Source organism: Canis lupus, chromosome 26 (genome assembly GCF_048164855.1).
Source record: "Canis lupus baileyi chromosome 26, mCanLup2.hap1, whole genome shotgun sequence".
NCBI lineage: Eukaryota > Metazoa > Chordata > Mammalia > Carnivora > Canidae > Canis > Canis lupus.
The window spans coordinates 27,166,183-27,183,804 of record NC_132863.1 but is presented as its reverse complement, the minus strand read 5'-3'; the positions used below and the strand labels follow the sequence as shown (position 1 = coordinate 27,183,804).

At 55.2% G+C, this 17,622-nt stretch overlaps 1 protein-coding gene across 1 annotated transcript in view; it reads right to left on the bottom strand.

Moving 5' to 3' along the window:
* The window catches only part of DLGAP4 (DLG associated protein 4), a 194,950-nt gene extending 182,738 nt beyond the window's left edge, over window positions 1–12,212 (bottom strand). Inside the window, exon 1 of the mRNA XM_072800873.1 lies at window positions 12,125–12,212. The gene's annotated coding sequence lies outside the window, so the exon portion shown is untranslated. The remainder of the gene's footprint in view (window positions 1–12,124) is intronic.
* Between the last annotated feature and the right edge of the window lie 5,410 nt (window positions 12,213–17,622).

Sequence of the window (17,622 nt, the reverse complement as noted above, 5' to 3'; positions counted from 1 at the left end):
TCATCCATCATCTCTACGTCCCGGCATCCAGCAAGGGCCTGTCCCCACAGTGGACACAAATCCACGTTGCCTACTGACTACACAAGAAGGCGCTCTGCTTGCTGGGAGAGACAGTGAGGATGGAGAGGCTCAGGAAGTGGGAGGCAGGGGAGCAGGAGGAGGAGCAAATGACTGAGTCTTGTTGGATCTTGGAAGCCAAGGGTCAGAGAGACGTGGCTCTGGGGGACAGGGAGGTGGAGAGGAAGACCCATCCACAGCTGGTGGAGAAGAATCCTGGTCTGGACAGCCTGAGGCCCCAGAGCTCCAAGCAGCCCAGCGGCCAGGTAACAGGTGTGGCTGCTCCTAGGCCCTGCCTTTCGCAGTCCCAACGAGCACAGTGGATGTGGAATCTGCACAGAATGGAGCATTTTGTCTAAATATATCTGCTCCCAGGTGAAAGACTCACAATCGGGGAGTAGGGGGCATGGTGGATCCCCTGGAGCTGAAAGAATCGATATAGAACACTTGCCCACAGGCCCACAGCCACCTACCCTGACAGAGAGAGTCCACTCTGGGCCCCAGGGTAAGGCGTGGGCCTGGGAGGAGCCTCTCCAAGCAGGATTCCCATTGCCTGACCTCCCACCTAAAAGCTGCTGCTTTAAATATGGGCCAAGCACAAATCAGGACAGCAGAGGAGGGAGGGGACACAGAGGCACGGGCCTGGGGGAGGGGGACACAGAAGTGAGCCTGGGAGAGTGGAATCCAGAGGTAGGTCTGGGGGAGGGGGACACAGAAGTGAACCTAGGGTAGGGGGCACAGAAGTGAGCCTGGGGGAGGGGGCCTTGGTCCCTGGCTGTCCAGAGTCCAGGCTCTCCCTACTACCTTGTTGCAACAAAGGCACAGAGAGTGTCACACAGGGGTCTGGGGGCAGTGAGGGGAGGAGGATCCAGGGCTTCTGCCTCCTAGGCACCCTGAGAGTTCCTGGAATTCTCTTCAGCTTCCTGAGGTTCTCCTCAGGACTGTTCAGAGTGGGACAGCAGAAAGAGCACAATATTCTGAGTCCATGCCTCTGATTAAGTCCTATCTCCACCATGGAGGTCCTTGGGCAAGTCATCTCTGGGCCTCAACTTCCCCATCTGTAAAATGTAGACCAGCATACTTCCCTCTGTGTGCTGGTCTCACTGGGAGGCCCAGGCTGACTGATGAGCTGATCTGGACTCGTGTGGGGAAGGAGTGCCAGCGTGTGCAGTGTGTGTGTGCACGTGGCTGGGGAGAAGGTCATAAGAGAGCATAACAACATGAGCCGCTTTTTCTTGAGTACCTATTACGTGCTGGGCCCTGTCCTAGAGACTTTAACACAAAGAACTCACTTCACTTTGATACCAAGCCTCCAGATAGGCAATGACACCATTATTCCATGAGGAACAGATGGAGAAACTGAGGCTCAAAAAGATTTCTGTGATTTGCCGAAGGTCACACAGCTGGTAAGCTGAGCCAGGACCCAACTCAGGTCACACCCTTGGAGTTGGCTCACTTCCTCCTGTGGGTGGACAAGCCTGCTGATGGCTACTCCAGGGTGGTGGCCCTATAGCTCCAAAAGCCTTCTTAGAATCATCAGGGCTGAGGCAGTTGCCACCTTTCCATTCAATTTTGTTCTTTCAATTAAAATAAAACCAGAAAAAAAAGAAACCTGCTCATTAAAACAGCTGGACATAAATACTTACTATTAACACCTCAGTTTTAAATGATCACTAAGGTCCTCCCAGAGTCTCCCTCCCCACCCCATTCACACTTACACTGGGCATGACATAGTGGTTAAGAGCATAGGCCATGAGGATGGCCGGTCTGGTTCAGATCCCTGCTCTGCCAGCTGCCTGCTGGACCTTAGGAGTGTTCCTCTCCCTCTCTGTGACTTATTTCCCCACATGTAGGGGACAGTGACTCCTCCCACCCAGACTCCCTAGGTGTATTAGAGAGACAAACAATTCGAGATCTGGCCCAGGCCTTACTTAAAACAGTCGGCATCACTCCTGTCCAACATATGGATGATGAGTCTATACCAGATTCCCTCAAAGTGGCTCCTGCACGTATGTGTGAAAGAGAGAGAAGTAGGAAGGGTTTACGATCGTCTTAAGCCACTAACTTTTGGGGTAATTTGTTACGCAGCGAGATAGAACTAATGCAGATGGTGGGCCCTGGGATGGGGTGAAAGTGAGGCAAGACGGGTCATAAGTGGCTTCCAGTGGGTGTGGTTTAGCCTGCTTCCGGGCTGGGCATGTGGGGACTCCGCTCTAGTGGCCCCCGGTCTGTCCAGCGATGTCTCCTTCCCAATCTCCGCCTTCTCTGTGTGGCGGCTTCTTGTGAGTGTTTACAGACATGAGAACAGATCTGAAACAGCTCAGCTAACCCACGGAGCCTACTGTGTGCCAGCACAGAGCCAAGGCTGCCACATCGGATTTCACTAACTTCGCACAACAGCCTCTGCAGCGGAATATTATCATCCCCACTGCCTAGAATAATGTCTGGCACATAGTAGATCCTTATAATAGTTAGTGTGGACTAGACTGCATTGACGGTAGACCCCAACATTTCAGGGCTTAAGGAACAAGAAATGTATTCCTTTTGAGCAGTCATGCTTCTCCCAATGTTGGCATAAAAAAAAAAAAAAAAAATGCTTCTCCCTGGTAGGTCCATAAGCTAAAACAAGGCAACCGATCAGCCAACTTCCCGCTTGCCCAGCCCCAGGCACCCCCACATCGCCCCAGAGGGGCTCATGCAGCCACTGCTCCTACTCTTAGTCTGCGGCAAGAGGAAAGTGGGCTGCACTCTTGTCTGAGGCATTTGCCACGCGACCCGACCCCTGTAGGGGAGAGGAGCTCGAGGGGGCATGGGCTGTACTCTGGCCACAGTGCTTGGCTGACGCTCATGAGCCGTGCACCCACTGTGTGCTGGGCCCCAGGCTGGGCACTGCTGGGGGTGCGAGGCGCCAAGAGGCATCAGCCTGGCCCCTGCCTGGAGGGGTACGGGAGGCAGACACGTTGGACCTCACAGTGCATAGGCCTCTGGAATCCAGATGGGAGTGACTCAGTGGATGAGAGAGAAAGTCTCCTGGAAGGGCAAGGCCTAAGCTGAGTGGTAAATAACACAGAGGAGTTACTGAGCAAGGACTCTGGGGAAGGGTATTCTGGGCAGAGGGAACAGCGAATGCAAAGGCTGGGGGCCAGAGGACACGGGCATGTTCTGTGAATCCCAATTCATTCAGCTGAGCTGTAAGTGAGAGCACACTGGGGGCGGAGGGGACCCCAGGAGTGCCCAGAGGCAGGTGACAGAGGCCTTGGCTGCTCAGGGCTCTGTGCCATGATGAGGTATAAGGGGCTGGGTATGGTTTCTGGATCAATCAGTTTGTTTGCCTGTAGACAGTATATGGGCAGCCCCCTGGGAGGGGGCTGTGACAGTCATCTTGGCCACAGGCCATGAAGGCTAGAACCAAAAAATGCTTGAGAAGGGGACATGAGGCAGTGAAGGAGCCCAACTTCTGCTCTATAGCTGAACCCCTGGACCCACCCCAAGGGCTCCAGGTGTGAGGCTGCCTCCCCGCCAGCCTCCAGAAAAGGCCGTGTCATTTATCAAACCCAGGCTGGCAAGTGGTTCCCGGAAGTCTCGGGGCTGCTGGCCACAGGGCCCCTTGCCCACTGCTGCCCACTGCCTGTACCCCTGCCCCATCCAGCATCAGGAGAGGGTGGTGATACATGGGGTCAGCAGAGGTCAGCTGGCTCTGGCCTCAGTGGACAGGCAGATGGCCAACACTCCATGCCAGTGCTGGGAAGGCCTGGGGTGGGGCCGGCCAGGAGAGCACTGTGGGTCTGCCCTGCTCCAGAACCTTCTGTGGCTCCTCAGTTTCTTCCGGTGGGAAGCCTCCATGCAGGGTGGTGGTGCTGAGAGGAGAGGCCTCACTCCCTGCTAACTCGCTGTGGGACCCCAGGCAAGTTGCTCAGAAGGTCCCAAGTGGGACTCAGTGAGAGTCAAGGGTTCTGCTAACTACAACCAGGACAGACGCTCCAGGAAGCTTGGGGATCTAGCTCACCTCTGGCCGAGGTTCCAGCCCCACCTGGGCAGGCTGCCTCACCTGTCTGAGGCTCAGCTTTGTCCTGTGTCAACAGTCCACCCGTATCCCCTGAGACCTCGGTTTCACCTCCCACAGGGCCCCCTGCAATCCAGGCTTCTGAGCCTTCCACTGCCCCTGCTGCCCAGCTCAGGGCCTGTCTCACTTAGCTCCTTCTCGCTCTCAGGGATCAGGTCCAGGGTGGCCTCCTTGGGGCGGCCCTCCCTGCCCTGCCACACTAGGTCTCCTTGTACTTCTCTGGTCACAGCGCCCATCACTGACGTGACTTGACATTCATCTGAAAGGTCGGGCTCCCGAGGGGATTGTGGGCTCCACTGGGCAGGGGCCAGGCGCTCCGTTCACTGATACAGGCCCGACACCTGCTGTGGGCACAGAGCAGCCACCTCACGTGCATTTGCTGAATGAATACGGAGGCGAATGGGAGGAAAGGAAGGAAGTCTAGAGGGATGGGAATATCTGTCTCCTGGTGTCAAGAGGATCTGACAATACACAAAAGGCCTGGCTTGAGTGAAGGCAACGTCACTCACACGCACGCATATGCACACTCCCACACACGTCTCTCACACACTCCCCATACACACGTACCACATAAAACATACACATACTCCACATACACACACACCCCACACACGTGCATGAGGGGAAGTGAAGTGGCTGGGGGGTGGCCCTACCTCCCTGTCCACACCCACACTCCCCCAGAGTCCTCTGCTGAACCAGATACACGAGGGTCAGATCCACAGACGGGCAAAGGTGGGCCTGGCCCAGCGGGTAGCCAAGACCCCCAAGATGCCCAGAGCCAACCTGCTCTGTCCCCACCCACGCTGTCCCTGGAAGGCCTCGCATATGCCCACTCCTCCAGGAATCTCTCACACCCCAAAGGTGGCAGGTTCCCCCAGAGGAAAGGTGCGAGATGCCGACACTTCCTCGCCTGTCATCACACCTTGACTTCAAGGGTGGGAGCTGGAGGTCGACGAGAAAGCTCATAGTTCCCAGCAGTGCCAGGTGGGCACCCAGAGATGAGCTGGGGCAGCCTCCACCTCCATCTCACCCCACTCCTAGAGCGCTGGTGCAGAAACAGAGACAGAGAAGGCAACAGGGGGCTCACAGTAACCCAGCTGGCCTCCTGCCTGGGGTCTGCCTTCTGGCCTGGATGCCTGAGTCACACAGACCTGGTGTAAATCCTGGCTCTACCATCCACCTGCCAGGTGGTCTCAGTTTCCTTAGATGTAAGATGGAGAGGATCACAGCACCTGGCTCCCTCCACTGTAGGGGGCACACGCGGAGAACACAGGTGGTGGGGGGCCCTGCTCCCTCAGCAGCTCCTCCCGAGTTACAGGGAACCCCTCAGAGCCATCACTGCAAGCTGCCCAGTCAGCCTCAGAATCCCAAAGCCCAGCCTTCACCGTGCACACTGCCCGGAAAAGGCAGGCAAACATGCCACGGTCACACAGCAAGGCCCCGGTGCACTGAGACTTGAACCGGGGCCCTCTGCAGCTGAGCCTCCCACCCTACAAGTGGATCTGTCAGAGCCGAGGAGGTGCCAGGGCTTGGCGGCAGGCAGCCGGGGGAGGGAGGGAGGCAGGCAGGCAGCTGGGGGTGGTGGGAAGAGCCTTTTTTCCCCTGTCTTTAGCAAACCCGGATCCCCGTTTCCAAGCTGCGCTCCAGAGCCCATGGTTGCTGCGTCACAGCGCGCAGTCAGCCCGCAGTGGGTGGAAGGAAAGGCTCCCTCCCTCTGGCTTGGGCTTGGGGGACAGTGAGAGGTGGGGAGCCAGGCAGGGGGTCAGGGGTCAGGATACTGAAGGCTCCCTGACATGTTTCAGGGGAAATCTCAGCTCGGTTCTCTCAGAAAGCTGAGCTAGGCGAGCCACGGAGACCTGACCCCCAGCACTTCCACAAATAGATGGAGACCGTGAGGCCCAGAGAGGCACTAGGCCTCCACTGGGGACACACAGCAGCAAACCAGCTCACCAGCCATTCCAAACCCCCATCTCCCGGTAGCTGCAAAGCAAAAGCTTTCTGGACCCACCCCTGTCACCGCAGGCTCATCTGTCACTGCAGAAAGAAAAATATATGAACCCAGAGGCCTAGTTTTCACTCTCCAGCCCTGTCTCTAGGGGCACAGAGACTCCCTCCTGTGCAATTACAAACACTTCATCAGGGTGTGGTTCCGAGCCCCTGCAGTGGGGCCCAGCACGGTGTGAAGGTACACAGCAGGTGCTCAATAAGTGGTCCTATATTCCATTTATATGCCAGGATGCCTGCCCCATTTCTGCACTATCAAAGGCAGAACCTGCCCACATCACGTGCTTTCTAAAGATGACCGCCTCATGGACCAAATGTGGCTTCAGCCATTTCTGAAGGAGACTCTACGAGACGACAGATCACCCATACAGGCCTTCTTACGCTGAAGGAAGAGATACAAATGCTTTGTTTGCTTTGCTGCCTTCTTGGAAACGTCTGTGTCCCCCTGCCAGGCCCCAGGGGCTGCTGTACATGAGGAATCTGCCCCTTCATCGAGGGATCCCTGGACTCCAGCCTCTTGTTCTCCCTCTGTTGTGCTGCACCCTGGTCCCTCCTCAGCACCTATGCCCCCTCCCATTGCCCCTGGAGCCTGACAGATGGGCCATCTCCCAGAATGGTGTCAGTGAAGAGCAAAGGGGTGGGGAAGGGCCATGGCTCTCCTCTTGTTAACAGCCATGAGACCCAGCAGGCCTCTGGTGGGGCCCAGGAGTCACTGCTGACATCCAAAGGCGCTCCTGAGCCTGCTCTCAGCTCAGGCCAAGCTCTGCCTCCAGAGAGTGGCCAGGTTCCCACAAGCCAGGGACCAGGTCTGCCACATTCAATTCCCATGGCCCAATGCCCACCTCTGCACACACACACGCACACACACACACACACACATCACTGCTGGTGAACGCATCTCCAGAATGTGGGTGAAGACCAGATTCTATACTCTAACTGGCTTGGATTCAAATCCTGGCACGGCCACTTGGTCATCTATGGGGCCTGGTGGGGCAACTACAGCTCTCTCTGCCTATCTTCTCATCTGTAAAATGGGGATGATGATAGGGTGTGATGGTACTAAAGGAGGGGCTGAATTTGGGTGCTTAGAGCTTGTGCTCACTAAACAGAGGGCCCGACACCACACTTGGCTCCTGGGAGTCGGTCACCAGTGCTTTGTACAGTGAGTAGGTGTTAGCCACCGACACCGTTGCCATGATCAGGATCATCACGAACAGCAGCAGGGATCCCCAAGCCTGGTTTTGCAACCAGCCCTGGTGAAGGGTGTAGCAAAATTCTCCAAACAAAATTTGCTTCCATTCATTTTGGGTTTTTGAAAAGGCCACGTCAGACAGCTTGGCGGGGAGGAGGCGGCATTGCGAAACCCAGCACAGAGGGATCCAGAGCCCCACTCCTCGGCTCAGGAAATGATGTGCCATCAGCTAGCAACAGGCTCCTGTATGCTGGCACCCCCCAGGGCTCCTGGGCTGTGGGCTTGCCTCCAGCCACCCTCTGAGTGACCTTGGAAAGCCACCCAACCTCCCCGAGCCTCAGTTTCCTCATCTGTTAAATGGAGACGATATCCCTTTTCATTCCTATCTCTGCGAGTGGTGGGAAGACGCGGACATATATGTCTCTTGCAAATTGAGCGCGGTACTTGCTCTGAAGGCCTCCATCCTGCCCAGGGGCAGAGACTGTGGGCGGGATGTCCCCCCACTATGGGCCACAACAAAAGAAAAACAGGTCAAGTGAATCTCAGAGGGCCCCCCCCCCCACAAGAGTCTGATGAAGTCAAGGGTGGGCTTGTCTTCGGTCCGACACACAGGAAGCCTCTCACCAGTGACGGCCTTTCCCAAAAAGGGTGCAGTGAGAGTTTGCATGACGGGTTGCCCCTCCCAACAGAGCCAATCCCTGCGTTCCCTTAGCTGACAGGATTGACTGTTACAAGAAACTGTTGAGCCTCCTCAGCCCCCTGTTGGCCCTGGCTCCAAGGGCTAACACACACTGCCCTCCAAAGGGCTAACACGCATTGCCTTCCAAAGCCACTAGAGCACACCAAGCCCCATCCCAGCTCTCCACATGGCCCAAAGAAGAGGTAGGGCCTTGAGAAGCCCTTCCTGGGCTGTCAAGATCACAGAGTCCACACCGGGAGGGTGGAAGTTCTCTGAGGTCACAAGGTCCAAGCTTGCACTCTACCAAGGGAGCCGAGAGAGGGGACATGTCGCATCCAAGGGCACACAGCAAGGCAGCAACAGGGCTCCAGGCACTGACCAGACACTCATCATGCTGGCACATCACCCACCTCCAGGACCAGCCTGCTGTGACTGCCCCCCATCCCCTGGCCCACCCGGCACGTGGCTGCCTCCCAGCCTTGTTAATATAGTTCTCTCAGCCGACAGTGCCCTTCCCGCCATTCTCCATCTACCCAAATCCTTCTAATCCTCCAAAATCCACTCCAGATCTAGTGCATGTCCTCAGGAAGCACCTCCCACAGGCCCCAACTCATGGCCCCTTCCCAGCACTGGACAGCACCAGCCTCCACCACCAGGAGAGGCCTGACAGGATGATTACAGTTCACAGAGCAGGGACCCGTGGGATTGACTCTGTCTCTGTGCGTGTGGGGCCACTGAGCAGGTCTCGGGAAGTCCTGGTGGCCCGAAGACAGAATGGAGCATTAGGTAATGGTGGACAAGCTAGTGGACAGACTGGTGACCTACTGAATGAAAGTAAGCAGGTGATGATGTGTGTAATGAACTGGCAGAAATAAATGCCAGACCAGATGCCTCCAAAGACACAGGCTCCTGCCCAAGCATGTTCCTCACTCTCTGGTAGAGTCTCTGGGGTCCCAGAGACAACACTGGGATTTTAGAGGCCATAGGCCTATAACCCTACAGAGCCTGGCCAAATGCTTTGGAGTTTGCAGGCCCAGTTGGAGGCAGGAACTCATATGAATGGTCGTGTTGACAACTGGGGCTGGCCAAGGCTCTCACCACATCCTACTACCCAGCCCTTGACTTAGAGTGGCCCAAACGACGCACGTCCATCCATTTATTCAGCCAAAGAAATGGACGGAGGGCCCAGGATGAGCCAAGACCTGTTCTCAGCACCAGTGGGATGGCATGAGGAGGCAGGCATGGCCCTGCTACCCTCCGCACTGGCTATACGGAGAGAAGTCCGATAATAAGGAACAGTGATGGGGATAGGGAAGACAGAAGCCCGCGGGGGCTGGGACCATGGTGACAGGGAGACAATCTGGCCTGGGTGTCAGGGAAGGTTTTCTTCTGAAGCAATACCTAAGTTGAGATCTGGATGATGAGTAGTAATTAAGTAGGCAAATTGTGTGTGTGTGTGTGTGTGGGGGGATGTTCAGGCAGAGGAACCAGCGTGTGCAAAGACCCTGGGGCTAGAGGCAACGTGTCCTGTTCCAGGAAATGAAAGCAGGCCAGGGGGACTGGAGCCAAGGAGGGAGGGGAGGGACTGCAAGATGTGGCTGGAGAGGTAGCTAGTCTGGGGAGGAGGCTAGGCTTCATTCTGGGAGCAGTGAGCACTTATTGAGTAGCCACGGTATGCTTTTTGAAAAAAACTCCACATTCAAGATTTTATTAATTTGCATTTCAGAATGTTTAAGTGGAAGTGTTTAAATGCACTGTAGTCAGATAATGCTACTTTTTAACGCTTTTTGGAATGAGTGGATCTATCAATTAATCACAGATATATGGGAAAATAGAGACCAATTGCTCCTGGCCCGCAGAGCACCCAGGAGAATTCCACAGAGCCTCCCCATCACGAAGAAACACTGGCATTTAAGAAGCCGGTGGCCCATCAACTGCACGAGAACTTAACGAGATGCCAGTGGGTGCCCCTGGTACGTCCAATTCATCACCGAGTCTTACAAAAGCTCCAAAGTACACAATCTATCCTTAGTTCCCAGTGCTGTTCAGCCTCTTTTCAAAAACAGCAATTCAGCTGCCAGGCAGCCTTGCACCCAGGGCACACCCTCAAACCTGCGGCTGCATCTCAAGGCTGCTTCCAGCCGGATGCTGCCCTGGGTCCCACAAACCTCAGCCATTAAGCCTGCTCTGGCCCTGCTACCCTCCGCACTGGCTATACCCCATACTTTCTCTCCAGTCCGGACCTTGCACTCCACCCCCAGCACCTGGGACAGACTGCCTACCTACCCCCTGCCCCCCAGAGGGTGGGGACCACACCAGCTCATCACGTATCCCTAGCGCCCCGCACAGGCCCAGTCCAGTCTCTGATGGTTGAAGGAAGGAAGGGTGCCGTGGACATCACACACAAGCACACTCCCAGAAGTTGAGCCTCTGTCTCTGGGCTCCAGGAAGACCCAGGAGTCCTGGCGCACCCCCGCCACAGCACAGGCACACGCACACAAGCCTGTCCCACGTGCACAGCCAGTGTCTCCAGGAGCTGCTGGGAACACACTCCGCATCTGCTGCTGCCTGGCCTCTGACAGCCCAGCTGGCTCGGCTGGGCTCCGGGGCCTGGCGGTAGCTCCCAACACTCCAGCCACCAATGGGTCACCCAGCTCTGCGGCCCCACCCAGCCCTGCTGCCCACGGGAGTCTGGCTCAGGCCCCTCAGGCCACCATGGGACCAGACAGCCCACAGTTCCCTCAGTGGGACAGAAACTGGGTTCCTCCAACAGCCACTCTCTGAGATGATCCCATACAACCTCGTTCCACCACCTTGAGCCTGGAAGAAAACACAGCCCCCTCCCACAAGTGACGGCACAGAGGCAGAGGCAGCCAGGACCCCAGGGAGTAGGCTGAGAGTGGAGGTGCAATGAGAGTAGAGGTAGATCAGTCCAGCTTCCTGGGGCTGGGGACTGCAGCCCCCTCCCCCTCTGTCATTTCCACTTGCAGGCAGGTGGGGGTGCAGGAGCCCTCCCCCCCCCACTAGCACTGCCCTCCAAGCTTGAGGCTTCCATCCCCAGACATCCCATCCACCCCCTTGTTGCCACCCCCATAACTGGCCTTTGCCAACCCATAACCCCTTTCCCCATCTCATTTCCCCCCACAACATCAACAGTCTCTGGCTGCCCGCCCCTCTGCAACACAGGCAGCTCTGAGGAAGGGAGAGGGAGAGGGACGAAAGCATAGGGGAGCCGAAGGATGGAGGGGGATCGGAGCCGGTAGGTTAGGTCGAAAGAGGCAAGGGACCGTCATCACACGTACAGGTAGCACATGTCCCCTCCCAGCAGGCCCCGCACATCTGGACCCAGCTGGCCTCTCCGGCCAGCAGGTCCACCTGCCACGGGCTCTGAACGCGTACCCCTTTCACCGCGGGGCGCCGCACGTGGGGGCCTCCCGTGGCCATGTGAGCGCCCCCCCAGCCCAGGTGCCAGGGTCAGCCCGGCCCCTCCCGGGTACGCCAACAGGGAGGGGGCGCCCTGCAGCGCTGGGGGGTGGGGTTGCCCCCGCCCCCTCCCCAGATGCCAGGTCCGGGAGAAGAGCTCGGAAGGGGGGAGCTGGTTGGGCAGGCTCGGGGCCACCGAGGCGGGATGGAGGCAGCCGGGCTGAATGGAGGAATGTCCGGCCCTGGCAGGGCTCTCCCTCTCCCCGCTCCGAGACCGGTGGGCAGGGGAGCCGTCTTCCACCCCTGGCGGCCCTGCGGATTGGGGGTCGGCCCGAGGAGGGGCTCCCCAGCTTTGGCAGCCCGTTGGCATGGGAGAGTCCGCGGGAAAGAGAGGTGGAATGGGGGTCCGGCCAGGACGGGGGGTTCGGGCCCGGGCACGCCGCCCTCCCCCGGCCTGGGGTCCGGGAAGACCTAGATGGGGGATCGCGCCCAGCGAAGGGGGCTGGCCAGCCGCAGAGCCGCCCCCTCGGATCGGGGGCTCAGAAGACAGAGTGGGCAGGGGGAGGGGGCTTTCTGCGCCAGCGCCGCCCCTCGGTTTCGGGAGGTCGGTCCGGGAGGAGACTCGCATCGGGGGTCTCGCCGAGGGACGGGGCGCACCGGCCCGGAAAGGGGGTCGGGCCGCCGCGCGCCACCCCCGCGCCCTCACCTGCGCCCGGCGCCTCGGCCGCCTCCGGCCCGCTCGGCCGCTGCGCTGCGCCGCTGCCGCTGCCGGTCCGCTCGCAGCTCCGCCGCCTAGGCCCCGGCCCCGGCCCCGGCCCCGGCCCCGGCCCCGGCCCGCGGGCGCCCCATGCCTCTCCTCCGGCCGGCGCGGCGCCCCAGATGCGGCTGCGGGAGGAGGAGCCGCGCGGCCCCGGCTCCCCGAGAGCGGCGGGGAGGGGGCGGGGGGCGGGGAGAGGCGCGCGGGGGAGGGGGCCGCGCGGCTGCGCCCAAAACCAGGCGCGGATCCGGCCACCGGCCCGGGGCTGGGCGGGGGTGGGGGTGGGGGGCGCGCCGTTGCCAGCGCCCACCCCCACCCACGCCCCCGCAACCCGGAGGGGAGGGGGAGGGTCTCCGCGGCCGGCGACGCGCGGTCGCGAGCCGGAAGGGCGCTTAGAGATCCGCGGTCGGCCGCCCAGAGAGTGCAGGCTACCGGCACAAGGTCACACAGCGTGGGCTGCAGCAGCGCGGGAACCCGGAGCCGCAGCCGACGGAGCTGGGCCGCGGGAACCCAGCTTGGTGAGCGCCGGCTGATGGAAGAGCGTAACTGAAGCCCACACCGGACGAGACTGGTCCGGGTCCACACCGTGGAAGTCAGGAGGCTCCTGGGATTCGAACTTGGGGCTCCTGCGCCTGGGAACGTGTGCCCTGTCCTGGTGACCCATTTCCTGCAGGTGCCTCCTCGCCTACGGCAGCACAGGGGTTAAAACAATCCCGGGATGGACCTGCACTGGGTACTCCTCCTACTTCTGGGGCTCTGCGATCATAGATGAGAGATTGCCTCTTCTGAGTCCCAGTTTCTCCACCTGTAAAATGGGGACGACACTAGTGTTGTACCCACAATCTGGGTTGAGGAACCAAAGAGGTAATAGATGTAAGCTTCTTGACAGTGCCTGACATTCAGTAGGTGTCAAATGAATGCTCTCACCGTCCCTGGCTCCCACATCTCCCAAGAATGCTAGTTGAATGCAAATCGAGTTAAAACAGTGTTTTTTTTTTTTTTTTTTTTTTTTTTTTTTGGAGTTAAAACAGTGTTAAAGGGTGGTGTTCAAAGCGGAGCATAGCCCATTTTTCCAGCTTCACCCACCATCTGCTGACCCTGCCCACATCTCCAACCCAGAAACAGGGGTTCCAGCACTTCCCTGCCTTCCTGTGCCAGCAATGCCTTCCCACCATCTCCACCCAACAAATTCCTATTCATCCATCAAAGCCCAGAGCAAACAGTTGTATGCTCCAGCTGCTACCAGTCCATCCATGCCTCCCTTCACCACTCCTAGTGTCTGATATAGGTTTGTCCCTGTTTTGGTGGGCTTTGACAACCGCAGTGAGAATGTCACTCAGAAGAGATGACACCATGAGAACTAATTCTGCCCAAGAGAGCTCCCTGGAGGAGGTGTGGCTGCAGCAGAGCCTAAGAAGTGAGTTTAGAGCTCTGGGAGGAGGAAACACAGAATGTGGCCAGCAAAGAGGTGACTGTATGTCTGGGCAGGGTGTCATAGGGAAGAGAACTGCTTGGAATAGGTGGAAGGAACTTATTGTCTAAGCCAGGAGCCAGTAAGAGTCAGGAGCCCGGCAGCAACCTGCCAGTATGTGGTCAGGTCAAAGATGAGTGGGCTTGGCCCTCAAGAACACCTCACACGTGGTTCCCAGGAGACTTACTTGTACAAGGATGTTTAAGCAGTATCATTTGTGATAGTGGAAAGCTGGACACTACCTGACTGTCCATCACCCAGAGACTGGATAAATCATGATGAATTCAGACAATGGAAAATTCTCCACGCCATGATCTTCAAAATAGGTGAATGCGAGCCACATACATCTATGAAGATAAATCTCAAAAACACACTGTTGATTCATCTTGTGAAAAATAGGAGTTGTACATTTATGATTTGTGTACTCTTTGTATGAATTTTATACTTCAATATAATTTTTTAAAAATAAAAAAATATATGGGGCACCTGGGTGGTTCAGCTGGTAAGGGTCTGACTCTAGATTTGGGCTCAGGTCATGATCTCAGGGTCATGAGATCAAGCCCCGCTTCAGGCTCTGTGCTCAGCACAGAGTCTGCTTAGGATTCTCTCTCCCTCTACCCCTCTCCCCACTTGCACACACACACACTCTCTCTCTCTCCCTTCTCTCTTTCTCAAATAAAAAAATAAATAAAATCTAAAAAAAAATACATTGTTGGATGAAAAAAGCAAGTTGCAGATGGAAAACACAGTTTGATGCCAGATATATAAAGTTTGAAAACATGCAACACAACACTGTATATTGTTTAGGGACACATATATATGTAATGCAAGTGTAAAAACACATACAGGAGTTATAAATAGCAATTTCAAAATGGTAGTGACCCTGAGGAAGAGAGGGAAGGGAATGTAACAGGGGCTTCAAGTACACTTGAAATGGTTTTTCTTGAAAAAAAAAAAAAACAAGAAACAAAGAAGATTAATTTGAGAGAGAGAGCACATGCATGTGCACAGCAGGGAGAGGCAGGAGAGGAAGACAGACTCAGGCTGAGCACACAGACCCAGAGATCAGGACCTTAGCCAAAACCCAGGAGTCTGGTGCTTAACGGACTGTACCATCCAGGTGCCCCTTGAAAAGATTTATTTCTTAAGTTGGGTGATGGGTACCTGAGTATTTGTTATACTGTTCTCTAGACTTTTTTGTGAGCATGAAACATTCATAATGTATTAATACTTTTTAAAAAAGATTTATTTATTCATGAGAGACAGAGAGAGAGAGAGGCAGAGACACAGGCAGAGGGAGAAGCAGGCTTCATGTAGGGAGCCCGATGTGGGACTTGATCCCAGGACTCCAGGATCACACCCGGGGTCAAAGGCAGGCACTAAACAGCTGAGCCACCCAGGGATCCCCAATACTTTTTTTTTTTTTTTTTTTTTTTAAAGAAAGTCAGGTAGTGCCTGGGAAAGCGATTGGGAGCCATTGCTGGTTCTTGAATGTGGTTGTGATATGGGGAGTGGAGTGGAAGTGGCAAAACTAGAGAAGGAAGGTCGGGGGAGGCTTGTGTAACAGTCTAGGAGAGAACTGTAAAGGCCTGAACCTAGACTGGAACAGTTATGGGGAGGCAGAGAAGGATGGGAAAGACTTAGAGGGTAAACACTGGTGTGCTTACGCAAGGTCACAAACTTAAAAGTCCTTAGGGCCTGGGCAGGCCATTTAAGCAGGGTATGAGCATGAAGTCATGGGGTAGGTAGGTGCCACCCCAGTGCCAGATGATTGTTGCCATGTGGCAAAGAGGCCAAGCAGGGCCACATCGTCTCTTTCTCTCTCTCTCTCTCTCTTTTTTAAGAGAAATCAGCAACTCATGTTTTTTTAATGCAAAATCTCCTGAATATAAATTATGGCAACTGAATTGAAAAGAGAATTAACTCTGTAGGGGCCAAGCCATTCTGGTTTGCAGTCCCCTTAATGAGGAAAAGACCCAAGGAGATAAAATGAAGGGACCACGGCACGAAGTTGTCCTGCCTGTGAGGCTAAAGAAGCTCACAGCCCATGCGGAAGTCAGGGAGGGCTTCCTGGAAGAACTGACAGTGGGCAGTGAAGCAGAAGGTATTTCAGGATGAGAGAACAGCAAATATAAACACAGGAGCTGAACTGAGTGAGTCCAAAAGAAAAACTAGCAAAAAACGCCAACAGGGTGTCTCACAGAAGGGGAACAGATGGCCAGTAAACACACAAGGAGGTGCATGACCTCATTAGTCATCCTGGAAATGTAAATCAAGACTATGATGAGATGCTACTTCATACCCATTTGACCGGCAAAAACAAAAAAGTCTCACAATACTAAGTGTCAGGGAAGAAGTAGATCAATGTAGCTCTTCTATTGGCTGAGGGGAGGGTGTGATGATGTATCACTGTAACCCAGCAACTCCACCCCTGGATACTTGTGCCCAGAAATACCCGTGCATATGTGTGCTCAGCCAGTGCTTGTCAAACTTTAATGTGCATGGAAATCATCCAAGGATCTTGTAAAAAGGCAGATTTTCATTAAGTGAATCTAGGGCAGGGCCTGAGATTCTCCATTTCTAACATGTTTCCCAGTGATGCCAAGGCTGTTGATCCCCAGACCACATTTGGTGGAGCATGAGGAGAAAGGCACAAGAATATCCATAGCAGCACTGTTTGTAATAGCAGAAATCCTGACAACAATCCGATCATCAGTTGACAAGAGAATGAACAAATAAATGAATTATGGTATAGTCATACACAGCCCTCAAAATGAATGAATCTCAGCTACACTCAACAACATAGGTGAATTCTCATCAACATAGCATTTAGTGGGGCACCTGGGTGGCTCAGCGGCTGAGCATCTTCCTTTGGCTCAGGGAGTGATCCCAGGGTCTGGGGATCCAGTCCCACATCGGGCAACCTGCAGGGAGCCTGCTTCTCCCTCTGCCTATGTTTCGGCCTCTCTCTCTCTCTCTCTCTCTCTCTGTCTCTCATGAATAAATAAATAAAATCTTTAAACACACACACACACACACACATAGCATTTAGTTAAAAAAAACTATGTACTGTTTTTATTTTAAAATTAGTAAATAAGTAAAAATACACTGTTTAAGCATTCATACATGTAATAAAATGAAAACAAAGAAACTAGGGAAGTATAATTCAAAATTCAGAATAGTAATACCCTCAGGCAGAGAGCCAGGGCTTTAGGAAGGACTCTAGAAGAGGACAGAGTGACTTAAACCAAGTAGAGTCTATTTGGCAGCAGGTACCCTCCAGCCCTGGCTAAGGACCGGCTCTGGTAACAACTAGATCTAGATAGTGACCACATCTAGCTAATGATGAGATTTGGCTTATGACCAAAGCAGATAATGTCCAGATCCTTCACGACCAGATCTGGGGATGCCTTGGCCCTGGTGCCATTCTCCATGTAAGTCAGGTTCTGGACAGGCTGGGCGGGTACCTTGGGGAAAAGGAGAGGGGGAGCCTCCCAGAGCCCCTGCAGCCAAGGGCTGGCCTCCTTCCCACCCTATCCTATATCCCAAACCTTCTTCTAAACAACCTTTGGGCCTGATGCTCTATCCCACCCTGGCTCAGCCTCTATATCTCTGGACTTGACCAGTACACCAGCCTCCTCCCATGACTCCTGCTCCAGTCTACCCCCTCCCAAGCCACCCTTCACACCAGCTGCAGAGAGATGTTTCTATAACACGGATCTGTGCCAACTCTCTGCCCAGAACCCTGCAATGGCTTCCTAGCCCTCAGAGAGAAAGTGTGAAGCCTTTAACCTGGTCTTCAAAACCCTTCACCATTTGGTCTTTGCACTCATTCCTAATTCAACTGTGGTCAAATCCCAGGACTCAGGTATAGGCTTTACATCCTCCTAAGGACAAGCTCTTTCATGCCTCCACCTGTGCAAGTCCTCCTACCTGGAATGCCTCTTCCCCACTGCATGCTCACCCTTCAAAATTC